The 23,917-nt window shown below is 39.1% G+C and overlaps 1 long non-coding RNA gene across 1 annotated transcript in view; it reads left to right on the top strand.

Annotated features, from left to right (window-relative positions):
* Positions 1 to 23,917, top strand: part of LOC113625367 (uncharacterized) — a 362,063-nt gene that overhangs the window by 168,910 nt on the left and 169,236 nt on the right. Inside the window, exon 5 of the long non-coding RNA XR_003434638.1 lies at positions 21,155 to 21,266. This is a non-coding gene — a long non-coding RNA (uncharacterized LOC113625367). The remainder of the gene's footprint in view (positions 1 to 21,154; positions 21,267 to 23,917) is intronic.

Below are 23,917 nucleotides of genomic sequence, written 5' to 3'. Positions count from 1 at the left end.
AAGTCCAGGCAACAGACCTTAGTTACATCCAATCTTCTTTTCAATATGCTTTGTTTCTTTAAAAAACAAATATTGACAATCAGTTTCTATCATGAAAAAGTACACATGCAGGGGCTTGATCCCCTTTGCTGGTGAACTTTAAAGAGGGTTAGATAACAACTGACATCTCTTTCAATCCTTTATATGGTCATGCTCTGATTCTAATGTGAAGGTTTTATATAAAGTACTGACTATTAAAAATTACATTATGTTTGAATGGAAAAACACAGCTTATGACTGCAAAGTACATATAATTTAGGTTAGGTCAAGAAAGAATTCCATAAGGAATTTGCTCTAATAAATTAGAATGTGATGTTGTTTGAAAAGGTTTTCGTGAATTTTAAACGCAAGCCCTGTAATTCATTTGTAATGTGAGGAAAGATTTTGCTAAGGTGAAAATTTGGTTCATTCTTTGTCCAAACTTTCACAAATGGCACATTATGGGAGTACTCATCAGTCAAGTTCAGCTGTAGCACAAGGCACATTGGATACATTTGAGTTTGGGTGCAGAGGCATAATTTTCGTGAGGGTAGCTGTATTTCGTCAGAATAAGTTCCCACCCAAATGGTTCATCATACTCTAAAACGCCAGGCTATTTCTGCAGCATTTGCTTTAGCCAGCTGATATTTTTAAATAGATGTTATCACTTCACCGCTCTGTCCACCTGAACATACTTGCCTCCACACAGGCTGGAGGAGAGGTCTAGGGGATGAAAGGGTGCCCATTAGACTCACCATGTAGTGTTTTCTCCTCCACCATAGCATTTTCTTTTTGAGAATGTTAATCTATTCTTCCCCATTAAGACACAATGTTCTTTATTTTTATAGTAGATTTTGCTTCTCATTATAAAATAATACATATTCATCATAGAAAGTTTAGAAAACACAAGAAAAAGAGAGAAAAGGAAAGCCACCTTTAATTCTATCACTGAGAAATTCTGCAAATATATTAGTTAATATTCTTTTATTCTTGTATTTTTCTTGTGCTTATAAATATGTCTTTAAAAATTTTTTAAATGACAACTTACATAGTTAGGTGATCTACTTTTTTAAGACCAATATGTCACAAACTTTTCCCCAACCCATTAAATATTATTCCTTTTTTTTTAAAATTAGGGTATATTTGCTTTACAATGTTGTGTCAGTTTCTGCTGTACAACAAAGTGAATCAGCTATATGTATACATATATCCCCTCCCTTTTGAGCCTCCAATCTCACCCCTCTAGGTCATCACAGAGTACCAAGCTGAGCTCCCTGTGCTATACAGAAGCTTCCCACTAGCTATCTATTCTACACAATATTCATCACTGCATTGAATTCTATTTTAATAAACATTTTATCTTAACAAAAGAAGACAATGGACTAGAGCTGTTTTAAGTTACTCACTGCGAAAGCACTTTCTGTGTAATTCATGATTTATAGCACTGGACATGTGATAAATTAATGGTCATATTAGAATTTTTAGATAATTTTTCTATAGCTAGTCTCTGCGATATCTACCAAACTATTTTATAGTAGTGACTTCCTACCCAGAAAGTAGCTGTAAAAAGTAACTGCAATACTTGAATTTGGAATCAAGTTCCTAAAATTTGCAGAACTTTTGCAATAAGTCTGACTTTCTCAATGTTTGCATTCTTAAAATCTTAAAATTATTGCAGTATATTAGGATAAAAACCATCTTAAATAGTCCTAGTTCATCCAGTTCACCCTAATCTGTTCACTTTAATTTGTATATCTTAATCTGAAGCATCATTGTACCTGAATCTGCCCAGATTATGTCTCTGAGTTTTTAATATCTTTAAAGGAGGTCCTACAATTGTCTTTGCTGGTACCTGCCTGTGTTTAATAACTCCTCTGTGCATGAGTTCATTGTAGCTCCCGTACAACTTAAACCTCTCCTGCTGCATTCTGGTTACATTTCCCTCTCTCATTTTAATGTAAAGGAAGGACAGCTGGTCACTAATTCTCTTTCAAAAACACTTCTCAACTTGTCAATGAGGATAGCCTGCCGAGTAGACTAGACATCCAGTTGGGTTTCCATGCATTCCAGCTAAGATGACTGTCAACGTGCCAGACACATGATCCCTTCGGTGTCAGTATCATTTCATTTAATATTTATTCTCTCCTACTGAGTGTATGGCGCTCTAAACAAAGTGTTTACCGTGAAAGTGATCTTCAGATTCAGTGAGACCAGTGTCACCTAACGTGCTACTTAAGTCTTAATTGTAGTGTATTTGACGCCACTGAAAGTGATAAAATGAAAAACCACTTAGAAGTGACTACTTCCTCGTTTGTGTTTACTCAGCCAGTGAGGACTAATTGTTGTGTTGACAACCCATGGCTTCTACTTCATTGGCTAGTTCTGTTGTCATTTGAAAAGTTAATTATAGTTTTCGTGATGCCTTTGTTTCTCCTTCCATATTTTTAGATGAGATGATGTCTACTTTAACTTTTTTTTTTTAATGGCTTGACCTTACTGAAATGAATTGTTTTGGGCTTATTTGCTTGCATATTGTTTACCTCCAAGAGGGCAATCCTTTTTGTCTAGGACACATGCAAGGGTTTCCCCCCAAATCTCACAATACCGTTAGCTCCTGTTCTTGAAGCAGATAGAGCATAATTGACATTTCCATTCTTGTCATCTCACTATAGTTCTTCATTTCAACCATCCTGTTATTGGGCTTAGAATGACTTTTGTTAAGTTTAGGAACGAACTATTTGTTTTTATTTTAGAGTTTTTTCTCCTCTTATTTTGAGTTTTTTTAAGAGTTCTCCTCTTAAATTGAGTTTTTTCTCCTCTTATTTTGTCTTCTCGTCCCCATTCATGCTGTTAATAAATAAATCGATGCTAGCTGACATCAGAGTCTCTCTATGTGCCAGGCATAGGCATAAATGTTTACATAGATAAGCTCAGCTAATTTAACTCCCCTTCCCTAAATCCTATGAAGTGGAAACTGTTCTTATCGCCTCTTCATAGTTGAGGACAGTCTTTAATTAGAATAAATAACCTGTCCAAAGTTACATAACCAGCTGTCCACCTTGTGTTAATTGTCTTAAAACAGGGATATCCTCGAAAAAAATCTTCAAGGGAACTTAGAAAAGTCAATACTTAGACAAAATAATTCGGAGCATAATCAAGAAAGAGACCACCCCCAACCCACCCCCCAAAAAGGGGAAGGATTTTCCTGGGTTGGATGGACTGTCCCGTAGGGAAGGGGGTGAGATCAGAGCTGGGTGCTCTGTATCCTCCTCCCCCACTGAATTCTGGGGAGGTGCAAAGCCCAAGGGAGATGGGAACAAAGAACTGGCCTCCAAGATTCCAGGGCCCTCACACAGTCTAGAAGTAGCAGGAAGATTCTCAGGCATCTCAGACGTATAAGAGGGAGCTGCAAGAGCTGAGTCCATTCATGGCCTGAGCGAGACGAATAGCCTGCAATCAGAGGCCCACGGACATCTCAACAAGGAAATGACCCCAGAGATCCACAAACTCTTCACCGGTTCCCCACCACATAGCGCCCAGAACTTAGACCCAGACCCCACAAAATATGAAATCAGTTGAGGCTGAGGTTCTACTACCCTAGTGGAACACTGGCTTAAAATAAGAAATTAGGGGCGTCATTGAGACATATAGACAGTTGCGTTTCTTGCACACCTGACACTACACATATTGGGGAGCTGACCTGAATGTATCTGATGCATTTGTTTAAAGTGTTACCACTGCTATGGAATCATTTCTTTAACAAATAAGCAGTAAACAATAATACAATAAACAATAAATTTAGTTTGCAATAAGCAAACGTATTTGGCTTTCTTCTGTAAGGGAGTAAAAAGTTTTCCCAGACACTTGTAGGGTCCCTGGCTTGGTCTGAAATTAGACTGACAAAGACAGATCAACAGTTGAAAAGCAGACACATTTATTTAATGTAAGTTATACATGACACAGGAGCCTTCATAAAGAAATGACACAAAGAAAGGATTAAACATGAGTGTTTTTATGCTAGATTTGTTGAAAAGTGCCTAGTCCTGAAAAGATAGGTTATGATAAGGAGTACTAGGTAAGTGTCGTAAACAGGGGGCAACTTAACAAGTCCTGTTCATTGGGATTCTTCTCGGCATCCTTCCATCTTGGAGACAGGATGCTCCTTTCCTCTGGGTGTAGTAGGGAGGGCACCTGTCACATGAGGGTCTTAGGACTTGTTTCAGAGGAGAAGGGCCGGGGTGGGGTAGGGGGGAGTCAATGTCTCAGAATCCTTCACCTTAAAATAATCAATATGTCAAGGTACTGTATTTAGGGGTAGTGTGTTCTGAACCCCTCACTTCTCTCCCATAATAATTCTGTAGTCATTTTATGATAACCTGACTGATTTTTAAAACTCTACTGTGTATGTCATTGGTTGCTACTTAGAGATATCAACCCGGTTCAGAGTCTCTGAGTAAGTACTCACAGTTGGAAGCCACCCTCAAACTTCGTATCACAGTACACAGAGTTGAGATGTGTTACTTAAATAAAACTTAGCAGGCAAATCTAGGCTTGCAGAAGGCAGAATAGTGGTCACCCTGGGTGAGGGGAGGGTGGGTGACTAGAAGGGAGGATGAGAGGGTGTCTGGAACAGTGATGCTTATGGGTTGAATAGTGACCACCCCCCAGAAAAAGTCAGGTTGAAGTCCTAACCCTGGTACCTGTGAATGTGACCTAGTTTGCAAATGGGGTCTTTGCAGATGTGATCAGGTTAAGGCCCATCATTAGAGTGACACACAGGGGAAGGCCCTGTGAAGACTGAGGCCGAGATTGGAGTGATGTGTCCACAAGCCAAGGACCCCCAAGGATTGCTGGCCGCCCCCAGGAGTGAGGGGAGGCGCCCAGAACAGGTATTCCCTCCCAGCCTCCAGGAGGAACCAACCCTACCAACACCTCGATCTCTGACTTCTGGCCTCCAGAACTGTGGGAGAACAAATTTCTGTTGCTTGGAGCCCACCAGTTTGTGGCACTTTGTTTCTGCTCTTGGTCTGAGCGCTGGTTATTTGGGAGTTTTCAGTTTGTGACAATTCTCCTGTGCCCTTATGAACTGTGCACGTCTCCCTTGTATACAGTACTCCAACAAAAAGGTAAAAAATATACGTGTATATACCGCAAAACGTTATGCTTGGATGAAAGCGAGGAAAAGGCCCTTTCTTGTGCTCAGTGACAGAAAGATTTCACTCTCTGTGGCCCCTTCCTTCATGTGCTTCAGAAGAAACCATGTGGAAAAATGATATAAGAAGATGGTCAAAATAGAAACATGCAGAGAAAATGGGTGTAACTGAGGAGGGTTTTCATCACGGCAGAGAAAGACCCCTTTTTAGAGGGTAAATAAAAGGAAACAATAGTTTGCAAATTTAAAGGAAATTTGATTTCTCTCTTAAGAGCTTATCTGCTCACATGAGCATCCCTGTTAAGTCAGCTGTAATTACAGCTAGTTCTCGGCCAGACCCTTCCTTAATGAGGCTGCAAGCACTTCTATCAGCACGGGTTTTGTTTCCTAATAGGTGCCCCTGGTTTGTCGTGGAAGCTTCCTCAGATAAGAGAAAAAGGAGAGCGGAGGGAAAGGAATAGAGTTGGAGCCGCAGGGAGCCTCTCCGGGCACTGGAGACTCTTGGTAACTTTTCTTAGAACTGTCACTGGTATTAGCTTCTAACCCATTAAACTCGCTTACAGGAGCGCTTTAGTCAATGAAGCAGGATATGGCCTTTTCTTGGCCTCTCCATTCCCAATCCCAGCAAAATGAATGAAACACAAAAAGTTCACAGGGGAAATGGCTGGGGAGGCCGGGTTGGGAGCTGGTGTCGGAAAGAGCTTTTAACTTGTCTTAACATTACTGTCCTTTTCCATTTCAACTTTTATCTGCCCATTAAATACTTAAAGTTTGCTCATCCATCCATCAAAAAGAAAAAGAAAAAGCACCAAATGACGTGTGAAAAGATCTTCTAGGTGTTGCTAGGTTTGGATGTCGTCTCTCGGATTGTCTAAACAGGATTCGCTTCTCATCAGGATATATGGGCTCCTTTTTAAGAACAATTAATTGTCATTTGTGATTTTTAAAAGCACTTAGCTTTGAAACGCCTTTAGAAGTATTTCAAATCATTACTGTTTCTGACAAAAGGAAGAGGTAACTATGCCGAAATGTTACGGGGTCAGTGTTTTTACAAAGGATGAAGCCTATCTAAGATTCGTTTCTAGTGATTTACAGAGTGAAGGTGTCACAGATCATGAAATATCACTCACCCAATTTCACATAGCTTTCTATGGAAAAAGTCAAGTTAATTATTCTGTTTATGGCCTAAGAACAAAACATTTAATAAGGGATCCGGAGCTTTGATTACAAAATAATGCAGTTTATGTGTCATAGGAATATGTATCTGTTTACTAAATGTACATGTCAGGACCTTTCTCAGATCTTCACAAACTTCATTCTGTTAACTTCCAACAAGAAACTTAATTCTGTAGAGGAAAATGGGTCCTACCGATTAGATGGATTTTCTTCAATTTGACTAATAGGATCAAAGTGAAGAAAAATGTTAGTATGAAGGCATTCAAGTAGAGCCAGCACTCAATCCAGATCACAGATATGATTTATTCACTCATTCAGATAACAGTCAATGAGGATATTCATGTGAGCTGTAAACGATGAAGTCCCCTCACCAAACTCTTTACAGTTTTGTAAAAGATAGGAACGTAAGATTAAGGCAACTTAAATACACTTCAAGACAGAGCATGAAGCTGTTTGTAATCTGTAAATATTAATTGCTGGGATGCTGGGGGTATAAATAAAATCCCCAAACACATGAGACAGATGCATTTACTCCACCATTACACAGAGACTATGGAATTCTCCAGGTTTGCCCTCGTTAACCCTTCTCACCACCTGTCTGGGCTCAGTGTTACCAGGCGTATAACAAGAAGACTGGATGACTAGGTCATCTGTTTCCATCTTTTATCTACTTTATCATTACTATTATGATTATGTTTTGGAGATCGAGGCCACACTCTAGTATGGAATTTGAAGAAGCGCTGCTTGCTCGCGTATCTTTAGGGCAGCATGATTTATTAGAGCAATGCTGATTTTTTTACACAGATCCTCTGTTTTCAATATTAGTAAACGGACCGGCCAGGGCCATGGCCACACACTACACTACTAGCAGGAAGTGGACAAGAGTCTGAATCTAAATTCCACTTTAGACTCAAGCACTCTGTTCATTTCATTCAGCAAATGTAGTTCTCACTGTGTGCCAGGCTTTGCGCCGTGAGTTGGGACCACAGAGACAAAAAGCCCGGCTGCTTGACCTGTCAGTGAAATCTAGGATCTCCTGCACGTAATTCTACATCCCCGCGTTTGCTTGTAATTGCCGCCTGTGTCCAGCTCAGTGACTTAACTGCAATCTCCATCACAGCAGAGCCAGTGACACTGCTTGAACGAACGAGTGAGTAAGGGAATGAGGCCAGGCCCCTGCCCAGAACAGCCACAGCCTTACAGAGGAGACGAGTACATACACACCTGGGACAGAGCCGATCTAAGTACACGAATGGGTGTAAAACAACAGGTCCCTGGGGTCCAGAGGTGGATGAACTCATTCTGACTTCAGGAGAAGGCTGGATGTGGAGAGGAAGGATCTTCAGTTTCAAGTGGAAAAAAAAAAAAACCCTTTTATGTAGAAAATTATGGTAAACAGATGCTTCCTCGCCCAAGTAATTACTTTAGAAGCTCTTGAAATTGCCTAGTATCCCACCTGCATCCCAGCAACCCATGTGTTCACTGCCATCCTTTCAACTAACAAAGTAACTTCATGTTCCTGGTGAGGCAACGGTCAGGAGACTCTGAGCGCTGTGTTCCTGAGTTTATAGAAGACACAGTTCGTGCTCCAAATGCTCTCTTCTGCTGGTTTGCTATGGCAGCATCCTTTACTAAAAACAGGTGTCACATTCCCCCTAGGGAAGTCCCATCTCTGGGCTGTACGCTAAGAGCTTGGTCCGTAAGGAGCCCCAGAAGGATTTTCCTTTCCCTGCCAACCTATATGGGCTTATCTGTTGAGCTCACCTGGAGAGCATGCAGAGCCTGGGTCTGAGAGGAAAAGTGGAGGGAGATGCCAGAGTCCAATAGGAGCTTGAGGATGCTAAGGCAGGAAGTGGTCCAGCTGGATGAGGACATTCCTGGAAAGTAAAAGCAGAGCAAACCTCCCCTTGTTTAAAATGCTGTCTACAGCACGGCCATATTGGAATTTGAAGATCCTCATATAAAGCCAGGAACTGTATTTAACTCCTAGCCCAGACAGAATTCTTTTTTTTTTTTTTTTTTTTTTTTGGTATTTAAATTGTTTGAAGACTCCTTTTCCTCTTAATCTGCTAATTCTTAGGAAACTGGTCAGCTCAGGATAGCTGCTGATAACACTATCTACACTAGGCAAGATCCTTTTTTGAAAAAAAAAAGTGTTGAAATATTATTTTGTGCTTTTTCTTTCCTGGATATTTTTCACTCAGTAGGATTTCTGCAGATAGCCATGGCTTAGGGAGATTTTGCCTGAGGAATTTCTGCAGGGCTAGAAAGGAGAAGCTGCTTGCCCTCAAGGATAGGTCTCCTTTTGCAGAAGAGAAATCATACACAGGAGGCTGCACCTGCTGTGCTGTGGCGTGCACGTGAGTGCCCAGGTAGGGAAAGAGTGGGTTCGGGATTTAGAAGGGGGAAGAGGTCTTGTGTCCCTCCCCTGGTAGGAACCTGAGCCCTGAAGGAGCCTGGCTGAACCTGCCACGTGGGAACTGGGGTAGCTGCCTCTGGAAGGATCCCCACAGGCTCTGGGGACTGGAATGACCCAATCACATCTGAGATTGCATTTCCCATCATGGCGCCGGAACCAGGGGACAGGGAGTGTCTGAGAGGCTCGGTTACAGAAAATTAAGTAACATTCCTGCCCACTTCATTCTGTGGCTAAAAGGCATTCCTTCTACAATAATTATATTTATTGTTTTGTATACAACACACCGAGTTCAACTGATCAATTTCCAATTTGCCAATGTATCAAAATAAGCATGCTTATGAACTGATTTTAACTGAAATCCTGTTACGTTGGGAAGTGGAAAGATATGCATAGGCACCTAAATGTCTATTTCTCCCTTCATTATTTAATATATTTTGCATTTAACAATGTTAATTTATATTTCACAACAGAACAACAAGGGAAAGAAACCCAAACAGGTTTTTTGATGCAGAAAGTCATCGTTTTCAAATATAAGAATCTTTTGAAAATCCTCTTGTAATCTATTTTGTGTTTTGATAATAGAGCCTTTTATGACAAGAACATGGTACATAGAAGGGTTTCTTTAACTGTTTTTGTTGAATGGCTGAGCTAGTTGATGAAAGAGCATCCCAGACACTCTACAAGTTAGTTTATTGGAGTGTAGAGTGGCGCAAATTTTGGAGAGCTGTTTGGTAACATTTGCAAACATCTTAAAATTATTCACAGCTTTTGACTCAGAAACCCCATTTCTAGGTATTTATGCTAAGGAAATAATTACAGACATACGCAACAATTACTAGAAAGCATGCTTGGCTGAGTGAGGTTTATAAAAATAACATTAAAAAATTGTAAAGAATGTTAATGTCCCAGAATAATGCACTGGCCAAATAAGAATGATCCATCATATAATGAAATGTAATGCAACAGTTATACATTATAGGAGTATTAACTGTATATTCTCTGTATATTTTCAAGATATATTCAGGTATTCAAACTTACAAAGTATCCTCCACTACTAGGTCTATCTCAGTTGTTGTATGTGTTTATGTGGTTTTGATTTTCTTCTTTTTACCTGTATCTTCTTAATTTTCTACAATGACCAATCATTACTCTTAAATTAAGGGGAAAAAAAAACCTCAATAAAATTAGTTAAGACCATGCATTTAAAAAGGAAAAGGATGTGAATATAGATCATTGAATTTTTTTCTATTCCATAAAAAGAAAAAATATTTTAAAAGAATAATGATTATCTTGTATCAACTAAAGTTTATCCTGCTTAAGCTTTAGTAACAGACTTTAATCTCAATGACTTTATTTATTTGCAACTAGGTCAAATCTATTAATATGTGATATTTATGTCTCTGCATGGTTGAAGCTGCAAATCCTGTTTTAAAATATTTTTTATAGGAGCTTAATTGCTTTATAATGCTGTGTTAGTTTCTATTGTACAGCAAAGTGAATCAGCTATATGTATACATATATCCCCTCTTTTTTGGATTTCCTTCCCATTTAGGTCACCACAGAGCACTGAATAGAGTTCCCTGTGCTATACAGTAGGTTCTCATTAGTTATCTATTTTATACATGTTTGTTAGTTTTAAATAGACTTTGTGTTTTAGAAAAATTTTAGATATATGGAAAAATTAAGAAGATAGCTCAGCAAGTTCCCACATGTCCTTTACCATTTTCCCCTATTATTAACATCTTATTACAATTATGAACCAGTATGGATACATTATTTTATTGAAAGTCCATAGTTCACTTGAAGTTCCTTAGTTTTCACTAGTGTCTCTTTTCTGTTCTAGAATCTCATCCAGGACACACATGACATTTAGCTGTCAGGACTTAGTTTCCTGGTGTGACAGTATCTCGGGCTTTCCTTGTTTTGATGCCCTCGCAGTTTTGAGGAGGACAGGTTAGGAACCTGGTAGGCTGCCCCTCTACTGGAATTAGTCTGATGTTTTCTCATGATTAGACTGGGGTTTCAATAATACATTAAAAAAAAATCTTTTCCTCCAGCTTCCCCTTCAAAAAAATAATCCATACCCTCAAACATCACAAAATTCCCAAGTCTAAACCCAGGGCAATGTCTTGTGTCTTCTCATTCATTGACAAATATGCAAAATGACACAAACTCTGGCTGTGGGCCTCTCCGCTAGTAACCTAACCCCTGGGTGCAAATAAACATCCATTTCATGCAAGTCCTATCAGTGGAGGAGCCTGCTCTCTGGCCTCCTGGGTTACAGGACACTCTTGTCAGCTCCCTGCCCAGCTCCTCCACGGTTTGAATTTTAACAAGGCTGTGAAACGTGCAGGTTAGAGCATATTGCTGCTGTTTCCTGGTTCCGTTTCAGTTAGCCTCCCAGCTTTGTGATTTTGACAGGCGTTTCAGGCTTGAATGGAATGCAAACACTTGGAGACAAACACCTAATTATTTTTTTCTTCCTTAATATTGTCACTTGTAGAAGAGAGTACAGTTTTTAAAATGGGAAATATTATCACATGATGAGGAAGAAAACTTTTCATGAAAGCTGTCCTAGTCCCATGACTCTGGAGTTTTGGTGAGTGCTCAGTAGGGAAGCTCCTCCCAGGGACCTGTAAGCTGTAAGGAACCCATTAGCAGATGAGAGTGAGCTCCTTTTTCTGCTTCACAGATGTCTCATGTCCTTTGGAAAACTCCTGATCTCTTAACAGAGATCCAGAACAGCCTTTTAGTTAGAAGACAAAAAAAATAAAGTTTTGCCATTTAAAATAGACGTTGATACTTTCTAGCATCTTTGTCACCACCTGGTAGGCTGAGCTCTGAGGCATGCTTGAATCTCAGCTGCAGACCAGTGGGGAGAAATCCTGGGATGGAGAGAAAAATTAATAGAGCTGACTTCTAAAGGAGGGTTCCATAATAGAATTTGTATCATAAGGGAAATGGGACTGGGCCAGTCCTAATTCAAAAGATGGTTTGCGGGGACAGAGCCTGCACTCTGGGGGATGTGATGGGGTCCAGGCTGGGGGAGAGGCATGGTAAGAATTCCACTGGGTATTAGGACCAAGGCCAGGCAGTCAGGTGTTTGCGAATAAATTCTAAAATCAGTATAGTACCTTGGGAGCACATCAGAACACTGAGGCAATAATCCAGACGTCTCAAAAGAACGGCCAGTGCAGGACTGGTTATAAATTGGTAGCATGGTGAGCTTGCAAGAGGGCTCAGAGCTACAGAGCAGCAAGGGGAATTCCAGATTGCTGACTTCCTATATTTATTTCAAATATTTTTCCTGATTTATTATTTTAATAATAATTTGACTCATACATATTAATTTTGAATTAATATCATCTTAACAATCTTCTTTAATTTTTCTCTGAGCTTTTGCATTTGGAAAGTTCTACCAACAAATCAGAGAATGATTCACTTATAGTTTGTATTTGTCATTTTTTACATTTAATTATTTAAGACATCTAAAATTCAATTTTTAATATATGGTACAAGGTGAGAATCTAGATATATTACCCATCCTTAGTTAACCAAGTTCCCCAGCATCAACCACTGAAGAAAGATTTTAATTCCAGGAAGTACCTGGTCTCACCTAACTTTGTCTCACAAATGCCTAGTGTGGGGTCTGGTCTCTAGTCGTTGCTCAGTTAAACATCTGTTGAGTGAGTGAACACTTCTGAACCTATTCCTGTCCCCAGCGCCCAAGGAGCCCCTCCCATCCTCAAGCCGTTTGTCCACATCTTATGGATAACACATTTGCTCTAATAAGGACTTCTTTTCGAGATGGACCTACAGTTTGACAGTGTGTAATGATTCTGATTAATTCATTAAGAAGAGCTAACGTTCTGAACAGTAAACAGATGCCGGGAATTAATACCGATCATCAAGGTCTCACCCAGGCTGCTTCCCAGGGGCAAGAGCTTCTCAAGCAAAGCACCCGAGCGCCTGTGTATCTGGCGTCTGCCCGCCGAAGCAGCTTCCATGAGTGAGTCCCTGGCCAGCTTGCCTCGGTGGCCATGCTGAGGGCGATGATATTTCTACCCTTCCCTCTAACAACACTTGTCGGTCACCTCCAGTTGGTCTCTGTTCTGGAGATAACACATTTTTATATTTTATATTTTAGGGCATCTTTGCATAGTGTTGAGGAATAAGACAGCTTCCCATTCAACACCTGTGATGTGGATTCCCTAAACCTCAGTTTTCTCATCTGCAAAATGAGGGTAATGCTAGCTAACATTTACCAACCCTCTACTCTGTGCCTGGCACTGTTCCAAGTGCCTTATATTTAGTAATTATTTAGTGCTCATAAAAACCTCTATGTGGTAAGCACTATTTTTATCCTCTTTTACAGTTGAGGAACTGGGGGCATACAGAGGAAATTGACCTACGTTAGGCTAAACAGCTACTAATGGCAAAGCCAGGATTAAAACCCAGACACCTCTGACTCCAAAGTTTGAAACCTTAACCACAGAGCTACACTGTCTCGCAAGCAGGACAAATAGTACCCACCTTTGAGAACTGACATTAAAATCAAGTAAGATACTGTATACGAAATGCACAGTGAACCCTGGATAGGTGTCAGCCCTGTACCAGGAAAGCCTAGTCCCCTTGCTCACTGCTCTTCCTTTCCTTGGGGGACACAGATGCTCACATCGTCCCTTCCTACATAATAGTGGTGGCGAAGCTTGACGTACAGGAGGCTGGGACCACATCACAGGGTCCTCAGTCAGATCTGGAAGATTAGGAAAAGTTTTCCAGGGAGCACGGGGAACATTATTTGTATCTGCAATTGTTTGAGGGCAAAAAAAAAGCCAAAATAAAAATCTGCTTCTCTTTTCCCTCCCAAAACTCAGGGGTGATTTTCCCTCCAGCTTCTGGCTATGTTGCTTCCTATTCTCCCATCCCCTTCCACCACTGCCCTGCCTGTCACCTTTTTCAGAATTCTCTGGAAAGGACAGGACATACCCGAGCACACAGCCCTCATATCCATCTGTTCCACAAACACTGGTGGATGGGGGAGCACCCAAGAGTTTAGCTGAGTTACCCCCATGTGATACGGAGAGCGGGAGAGAGAGAGACGACTAAAGGGCATGAGGATGGCGTGTTTTTAGGAACACTCAGACTTCTCACATTTTAGAAGATGATAATATTTAATTAGTTATCTGGGTCTCATCATGATTTTCCAAAAGCAGCCCAGCATGGGCATTGTCCCTAAAGTGTTATGAATCCCAGGTAAATATATATGTATATACACCTGCGATGATAACCTTTATTTATTTTTTTTAATAAAATTTTTTATTTTATTTATTTATTTTTGGCTGCGTTGGGTCTTCGTTGCCGTGCACGGGCTTTCTCTAGTTGCGGTGAGTGGGGGCTACTCTTCTTTGCGGTGCGCGGGCTTCTCGTTGCGGTGGCTTCTCGTTGCAGAGCACGGGCTCTAGGCGTGCGGGCTTCAGTAGCTGTAGCATGTGAGCTCAGTAGTTGCGGCACACGGGCTTCAGTAGTTGTGGCTCGTGGGCTCTAGAGCGCAGGCTCAGTAGTTGTGGCGCACGGGCTTAGTTGCTCTGTGGCATGTGGGATCTTCCCGGACCAGGGCTCGAACCCGCGTCCCCTGCATTGGCAGGCGAGTTCCTAACCACTGCGCCACCAGGGAAGTCCTGAAATGAAAACCTTTAGATTCACTTGTAATCTTTGTAGAAGGTAACGTATTACACTGAGACAGCCCTGATGAGCTCTTTAGTACAAGTGCCAGCTCATAAAAACTTACCTTTTTACCAGAAAGGTGTTTTTTCTTGTTTTTCTGTGTTCTCTTAAATAATTGCAGTGATCTGAGGCTTACCATGCCACAAAGCAGCCAGTTTGAATGTTCTGCATCTATAATTTCAAATGTCTTGACTTTCAGTAACCTAAAGTCTACCTGTGATTGTAATTTCTAACTATTGGTCCATGTTCTGCCCTCCAGAGAGAAAAAGAAAGTATATGGTTTTTTTTTTCTGTAAATTTCATGGTTTCTCTTTGTTCTTTGGATGAACTAATGTTAGTTGTTGAGGATCTTATTTATATTCTAGTAGGCAAGTTATGCTAAGTGTGATACCGAAGCATGCATTTTTATATTTCGGTTTATTTTGCTTATTTTAAGTATGTTGTTACCTAGAAACTTTTGCGTAATCTTGAGAAAGTTGAGCATATGACATTACAAATTATTTTTAAAAGCAGAGTTACACAGTAACATTGTTTTACTGTTGCTTCGCAATTTGTGTTCATTTCAACTTAACCTATACAAAGATGATACCCTAGAAAATGAAAATAGTTTAAATAACAAGATCAAGTATGACCTTACTAATGGAATTCAGGAGGAATCTTTTATAAACGTGTTTACTTTTCTAATGTACTTGTAAATATGTAAAAAATTTATATATTCTTTGGACATAAAGATGTCTTATTTGCTTTTAAATGTATTTTATTAAATATTAGAAATAACAATAATAAGTACATTTTCAAATAGCACTGACACTTTATCATAATTTTTATTTTACTTCTTTAGGTTAAGATATATTTTTTTACATTGCAGGTAAATTTAATAATCTTTTGTAAGAAGGTTGTTTTCATTGTCCGTAAAATATTTTTCTATGTTAACATTTCAACATAGGACAGGGAAATGAAAATTGCCATTAAGATAAAATCTTTCTCTTAGAAATATGAAAGGTAACATGAAAACACTTTGTTGGATTTAGGGCAATTCTGATTTAACATTCTGGCAGTAATGCTCTCCCCTTGAAGACCTACCCAAGGGATTGGATACCTACCTATCCAAATAGCTGTGATGTTACTTTTATTTGGGCTTCATTAATTTATTTTTAGATTTTCCCATTCCTCCAAATGTGACACGTGGTGTAATTGTTGACAGTTTATGTGATATAGTCTCAGATCTAATTCGTGGGGATTTTCATATAAGTGCTTAATGATATGTTTGAAGAGATGCTATTGAATTCAAAGACCGTGGTTAGTTCTCAGAAAGTTAGTTTGATTTTAATGTAACTTTCTCCCCTCAGGTTATGGTTGATTTCTTACCTTGGGAAAATCCTAAGTGAGTTTAATTCACTCATTTTGAAAGTTTTTGCATTTAGCTTCCTGAGGCTGAGATTTTGCAAATATATTCAAAGCAAAGCCATACTCTTAAATTTAACCCTTTGGACATAACCTCATTTATTTTACTTTTAATGTCAGAGATAATAATGCAGAATCTGCAATTTTAAAACAAATGTTTAAAAGCACTTTCTTTAAGTGATCATTAATCACATGTGTAAATTTTATCTTTTAACCTTTGGAACATTAAAAAAAACATAGCATTTATTCCCTGTTTTACCGAATAATATTATTGTGCGTCTGTTGAATATGCAGTTTGGCTTTCAGGGACTTTTTGATCTTGGGTCAAATTCTGTGTCCTCTTAAGTATCTGTATTGTTAGACTCCTTTTGTTTTGTTGCTTGAGAAGAAAATGAAGATCTTTGACATCATTTATTCTGAAAACAAGTACCCAAGTGTGTTTAACAAGAAACATCAAGGAAGCAACTTCTGCCCTGCTGGTTTGAAAATCCAAAATCTTCTTTGCAAATAGGGTCATTCACTGGTTACAACTGGATCAAAAAGTAACAAGTCTTGTCTAAATCTTTAGCCTAAAACCTCCCCCAGCCTCTTCCAGATTAACTCTGTTGTGCCTGGATTAACCTCTCAGAACCCCAGTATTGTTTCTCTTCATTACATTTATCCCCATGTCTCCTATTGTCTTTGCTTTTCATTAGGGGGAATAAACAGTAGAGGGTTTAAGCTGCCATAAGCTTCTCCAGCTTGGAGTACCTATTTGAGCTTCATATTTGACACTGGTTTCCCATTTCTACGTAAACATTCATTTGGAATCCAATAACCTTGTCAATAGACATCATTAGTGTGGAGTGCTGAGTGGGCTGTGTGAGCGAATACCAGTGAAGTCTCATTAGTTGTAGGAAAACCTAAAGCCAGAGATGACAGTTTTGCAACTGAATTAATGGTACATTGACCCATTTTGTTATAAACAAATTGCAAAGAGTATTAGTGCATGAAAACCATATCCGTCTTCATATGATGAATTTAGAAAAGTACAGTATGTCCCTGGAGCCTATCAACAGACAGTTATTCATAATACATTCGAGTCTTTCATTTTATACCAAATCTTTTAAACAGATTGGAATATGACATACATTTAACATAAATTTGTTGGCAGGGCACTGGATTGAAAAAGACAAAGTAAACATAACATTATGCTGGCTGTGGATAGAAATCATTTCATTCTGATCTCCAGTTACCGTTTCAGTTAAGACAGCTATTCCTAACCTTGTCCCAAAGGAAATTTGACATTGATTAGAAAGGCCACGAGCGTAGGTCTCTGGACGAAATCCTGTGGAAGGACGAGAGTGATGTTATTTTTCTTAGAAATGGCATGACAAAGACTCAATACTGGGAGCCTTCCATGATGTCATAATTTGATCTACTAGCTGGCCTGCCTGCCAGTAAGTGACTGGTTAAGATCTAAGGGAGCCTTGCTGGACTCACCATACAAGTCTTGCTCTTCTTGTTACATGTGAATTTAATCTTGACATAAGTTTAGAACCCCCCAAAGATTAGTCACCCTGTCACGATGAAGTGAAAATTCTTACAGAACTGAGATCTTGAGATCATGGATTATCTATGGTGTTCCATTGTTTCGTAGCTTTTTCTATTCCCCTCTTTTGATAACAGTGCAGAGAGCCCGGGGCTTTTACTTCATCTCTGACAATGATTCTCAAATGCAAATCTATGGTTAGGTGCAAAAGGTTAGCACTCATGAGGCTTTCTGGGAAAGGAAGTCACTTCTTACTATTATTTGTATTAACAGGCAATCCAAAAGGAAAAACAATACTCCTACGTCCCTTTCCCCAATATACAAAATGAGTTTATCTATGTGTGAATTTTGACTTTGCCACTTTCATCAGAAAGAACATTCAGGGTTTGGGGCTGGGTTAGAACCAGCTCCATGATTTTGGGGGCCCAGTGAATTATTGAAGATTTCAAGGCTGGCAACAGCAGAGCATTCGACCAAGGGCAGGGCCATCCTAGGGCTCATGGCACCAGTCCTGCTTGGGGCAAAATCTTAATGCTATTCAATGGCATTTGCTTAGGGGGCTGAGGAATGCCTGACTCCTACCTCAAATCCCAGCCACCCCTGCTTAGCAGGCTTCCGAGGGAATTACAGGCATAAGTGACAATGGGAGAAAACTAAAACTCAATATACCATCCTATTATTTGTTGGCCTTTCACACAAAATCTGCAGAGCACTTTGGTAAACCGGGCAGGAGAATGCTGCCTAATTTAAAGCCACAATCTCCTCTTCATGGCCCTAAGCCCAAACTCAGTTTTAGAATCTCACCATTTTTCCCCCCAGGCTGACTTATTCTGAGAGTGGAGCAGGTGAAAGAATCCAAACACAAACAGCAGAGCTCAGGGACACAGAGCGAAAGCAAGCTGGCCTTAGGCATGGGAGGAAACCTTAGCTCAGTGGACCATTTTGGCCAAAAGGAAGCAATACAAAACCACGTTTATGAGCATGATATTTGTTTTGTTTTGTTTTTAATTTTTATTGGAGTATATTTGAGTTACAATGTTGTGTTAGTTTCTGCTGTACAGAAAAGTCAATCAGTTATACACACACACACACACACACACACACACACATACTCTTTTTTAGATTCTTTTCCCATATAGGTCATCACAGAGTATTGAGTAGAGTTCCCTGTGCTCTACAGTAGGTCCTTATTAGTCATCTATTTTATATATAGTAGTGTGCATATGTCAATCCCAATCTCCCAGTTTATCCCTCTCCCCTCTTTCCTCTCTGGTAACCATAAGTTTGTTTTTTACATCTGTGACTCTATTTCTGTTTTGTAAATAGGTTCGTTTGTACCATTTTTTTTTAAAGATTCTACATATAGGCGATATTATATAATATTTGTCTTCTCTGTCTGACTTCATTCTGTATGACAGTCTCTAGGTCCATCCATGTTGCTGCAAATGGCATTATTTCATTCTTTTTTATGGCTGAGTTGTGTTCCATTTGTATACATGTACCACATCTTCTTTATCCATTCCTCTGTTGATGGACATTTAGGTTGCTTCCATGTCCTGGCTATTGTAAACAGTGCTGCAATGAACATTGGGGTGCATGTGTCTTTTTGAATTATGGTTTCTCCAGATATATGCCCAGTAGTGGGATTGCTGGATCACATGGTAGTTCTATTTTTAGTTTTTTAAGGAACCTCCCTACTGTTTTCCATAGTGGCTGTATCAATTTACATTCCCACCAACAGTGCAAGAGGGTTCCCTTTTCTCCACACCCTCTCCAGCATTTATTGCTTGTAGATTTTTTCATCATGGCCATTCTGACCAGTGGGGTGTGAGGTGATACCTCATTGTAGTTCTGATTTGCATTTCTCTAATGATTAGTGATGCTGAGCATCTCTTCGTGTGCTTCTTGGCCATGAGATGATATTTGGAGGTACAGCAGCCTCACCCATGATGCAGTTGGTCATGGAGTTTGACCGAGCAGATGCACTGATATTTCTGGACAGGGCTAAGCAGGGTAGCAGGGAGGAGAGGATGGGAGAGAGCATCGTCCCCACCTCCTTGAATGCAGTCAGGAAAAAAATGGAGAAAAAATAAGTAATTTCTATCAAGCATTTTTCCAATGAAAGATTATTAAATTCTCTCAACTCTATGAAAATAACAGATGTTCTCTGAGGAAAATATAAAAAAATAAATAATTAAAAGCAAAAGCTAAGGATAATAACAAAGAGAAACCATACTGAATCTTCTATTGCCTCACATGTCAAATATAAGTGGTGCTCACGTTTTGGGGTATATCTGTTCTTACGTTTGTTTCATGCCTTTATGATCATACATGTAAGTTAATAAAAATTGGCACTACGCTACATGTAGCCTACTCCTTTTGCTTAGCAATATATCATGAGTGTCTTTATGCCAACAAATATTTCTCTACACCTTTATTTTCAATGGCTACCTAGTGTTCTTTCATAGGTATTTGCTTAAATCCATTTTCTGAATATTTATGCTGCTTAATAACTTTAGCTGTTGTAAATGATCCGGCATGAATGTCCTTGTATGTATAACTTCCAACACTTCTGGTTATTTCCATAAACTTGATTCTTAGAAATAAAGTTACTACATCAGATGGTATGCATATTTTAAAGACGTTTCCTACGTTAGTGACAGCATAGAAATTTGCAATTCCACCAGTAGGGTTAGAGAGCGATGCTTTCTTTGGCCAGTGCTGGACATGGTCATTCTTTCTCTATTTTTGCCAGTCTGTTTGGAGAAAATGTTATCTTTTCATTTTAATTGCGTTTTTAAACATTCTTGGTGAAGTTGTTCCCTTTCTGCCATTCTTAAATAGACAATAATCACAAAATATAAATTCTCTTTCAGTTTTTAAAATGAACTTTGTTATCATGATGCCTACATTTCAAAGAAGAATTTAACCCACTGAGTTTCTGAAATAACAAAATGTTTTTATTTCAAGAAGTTCAGTTGTATATGTCAACTTGGAAGTTTTTAAAATACATTAGGGCTTTGATTACAAAGATGTCTCTTTTAGAAACTGTAAAAGATAGAATAAAAGTATGGTAGTAGGCTGAATTGAAATTGGGAATTTACTTTGGCCTGAGAGTGTAGCGTGAACGTGGAAGTTAAGCCAAACTGAATCAATGTCAATCACATATATTGGAGACATAGTCAAGTAAAATAGTTTAGGAGCTACATTTAACAGTTAATCAAATTAGTAACTCCCAGATATTTACAGACATTCAATTAAATCTAAATAAATACATTTATTGCAAATTTGCCTTGTGTATTATTATCTAAATTCAAGAAAAGAGCCATCCAGTAGCCATGCAGTGGAGCTGACACCTCTTTTCATTAGCTTTATCTCCATGATGACCATGAAAAAGGAATTCTTTCTCTTTCCTCTTGAAAAAAAATACCATTTTTTCAATTACTCTTTCAGTTTTTAGAATCTTTTGAAAGATGGATGCATGGAAAAGATTGACGCATATTCCAAATGAAGAACCTTCCTTTTTAGACACAGAGTGGCTCATGAGTGTGTCTGTGGCTCATTCATGGGGTGTCACCAAGACACATTTTCAGGACATGCAAACTTTTGAACCAGATCCATTAATACTTTTTTTCCCCCCGAGCATGAGCTTCTACAGTCTGGGAGATGTGAAGGGTTCATGATTTTCTGCTCTCATTGTCATAATCTGATGTTTGTATCTCCAAAGGCACTGACCAGTGAACTGTGAATCCAAAACAGAAGAAAGAAAGTGAGGAGGCCCCTGAGGAAGCCATGTGGATGAGTAGCCCTGTAACCTAAGAGTCTACCTCTGGACACAGGTCAGTTACCATCATTATATTTATTGTTGAACGTGTGCGCTGGTCAACGGATGCTGCTTTCAACACACGGGTCTGTGAAGGGAATTGACTAGGATGCAATCAGGAGGAAATTTGGGGGTGGGAGAGACTAAAATAGGGTTAAGAAATATTTCAAGTGATTTGTCAGTGTACTTTATAACAGGCTTCTGTATACGTGTGTGCGGCCATAAGGATTTTTGGTATATCGTATTGCATTGGTAGAAATCGAAAACGTTGATAATTGTAATTCGGAGGGCACACTTCACTCAGCAGGACCCTTGGAGAGGCGGGAAGGATTCAGGTGTGGAAAGAAGGGTCTGCGCTGCTCTTGACTTCCTTGTGACCACAGAATGCTCTAGAGTGGAACGGGGAGGTTTGTGCATAGAACAGCGTTGCAAAGGGTTTGCAATGTGAAGAGGAAACTCGTAGAAACAGTGTTCCTGAGAAGCCTTGGCCATGGGTTAGCCTGTCATTTCTTTCTTCAGAATGACATTCAAAGGAAATTTTTAAATGTTTGTGAACACATACTGCTTTCCTTTCCTTCAGCTCACCAAGGCTTCATAGAAATAAATCTGGAAGGAGTCAAGGAAGGGGGGCACAACAAATAACCAGTGTCTAATTTTAGGTTATTATCCCTCATCCTTCTTCAAACCCTGGAACATGTTCCATTTCTCTTTGGAAATGTTAATATCTCTGCCTGGCATGTCAAAAGTGGTAGAAAGAACAGTTTGACCTAATCAGCCTCATTTTGCACAATAAAGAAAGCTCAAAGGAGAATGTTTAATTTATTACCATTGTGAAAAAAAAAGCTCTGAATTATAGATTATGATTATTTTTATGTGATCCCTTTCTGAAGGTTTTTAAGATCTATTTGCTTTGTGGCTCTTTATCCAGAAAAAATCAATAATTAAAGATAAAATTAAGGTATTCTTATTAAATTAAGTATAGAACTTTATGGCTTAGACAGGTATACAGAGAATATTATAGTACAGTGTTTTAAAAATTATATATTATTATTTTTTCTAAATAGAGATATCTACAGACAACACATAATGCTTTGGAATTGGAATTATGAGGAATTACAGCCCAGTTTCAAAATGCAAGGATGCTAGTCAGAGAGACCCCTGAATGATGAGTTTAAAGGTCATCAAGGGTTGAGGGTTGGTTTATACCACTAACTTGGAAAAGCCTCCCTTACACCAAACATAGCAAGGTGGCTGCACAAAGCAGATCACACAGCTGTGACCATCAAAGATACATAGACAGTCCCCCAAATTTGAAACTGCCTAAGGCAAACAAGCAATGAACATATTTCTACACTACTGACGGCTGAGATGAAAATCAGTTAATTTGGAAGAATCATTATAGAAAGTGAGCATTAAACTTTCCTTACCCACCCTTAAAAATGCTTATACTTCCATCATCTATTTATCAACTATCTATCATGTATCTATCTACCTATCTATCTATCTATCTACCTGTCAGCACATATATATGTGTATAGATAGGTACATAGACATATACATCTATGCATCATTTCTATATATCTATACATAATATTTCTATATGCACAAGCATATATCTATATATTTGTTTATATCAACATACAGAAAGAGATTTTGATTGTTGTTGTCAGGATGAAATGACCACTGTATACATTGTTTCATCTCAAACATTTGTCGCTTTTTGGAAGTCTACGACTAAGGCCAACCAACCTCTCTACAATGGATTTTCCTTACAGAAAAAGAGAAGAGCTATGGCTGGATAATTATAGATATGGATACAGATGTAGATACATATACTTCTTTCTCCCATTCTGTCCTGAAACCTGAAGAAGGAAGGCAAAGAATCCCATGGGATACACTGATCTGGGAGAGGAGTAGTCTTCAGAAGAAATGTCAGAAATAAAGTCAGAGATGGTTAATAGGTATATCACATACTATTTAAAGAAAGTTCTGCCCCCACACAGAGGAAACTGGCCAGGTCAAAAAGCGCACGTTTCACTTGGGGATGAGGTGCTGTATTTGAGTTGACGTGACTGTGACCTTAGGAATAGATCATTTCTGGGTAGACCTGGATAGAATAGTAAATGATATCTGGGTAGAACTGGATAGAATAGTAACTGATATCTGAGTAGAACTGGATAGAATCGTAACTGATATCTGGGTAGAACTGGATGGAATAGTAACAGATATCTGGGTAGAACTGGATGGAATAGTAACTGATATCTGGGTAGAACTGGATGGAATAGTAACTGATATCTGGGTAGACCTGGATGGAATAGTAACTGATATCTGGGTAGACCTGGATGGAATAGTAACTGATATCTGGGTAGAACTGGATGGAATAGTAACTGATAACTGGGTAGACCTGGATGGAATAGTAACTGATATCTGGGTAGACCTGGATGGAATATAACTGATATCTGGGTAGACCTGGATGGAATAGTAACTGATAACTGGGTAGAACTGGATGGAATAGTAACTGTTATCTGGGTAGACCTGGATGGAATAGTAACTGAAATCTGGGTAGACCTGAATGGAATAGTAACTGATAACTGGGTAGAACTGGATGGAATAGTAACTGATATCTGGGTAGAACTGGATGGAATAGTAACTGATATCTGGGTAGAA

Source organism: Aethalodelphis obliquidens, unplaced genomic scaffold, assembly GCF_003676395.1.
Source record: "Aethalodelphis obliquidens isolate GAN/ISIS:26980383/991018 unplaced genomic scaffold, ASM367639v1 scaffold15, whole genome shotgun sequence".
Taxonomy (NCBI): Eukaryota; Metazoa; Chordata; class Mammalia; order Artiodactyla; family Delphinidae; genus Aethalodelphis; species Aethalodelphis obliquidens.
This window is presented reverse-complemented; position numbering and strand designations above follow the sequence as displayed.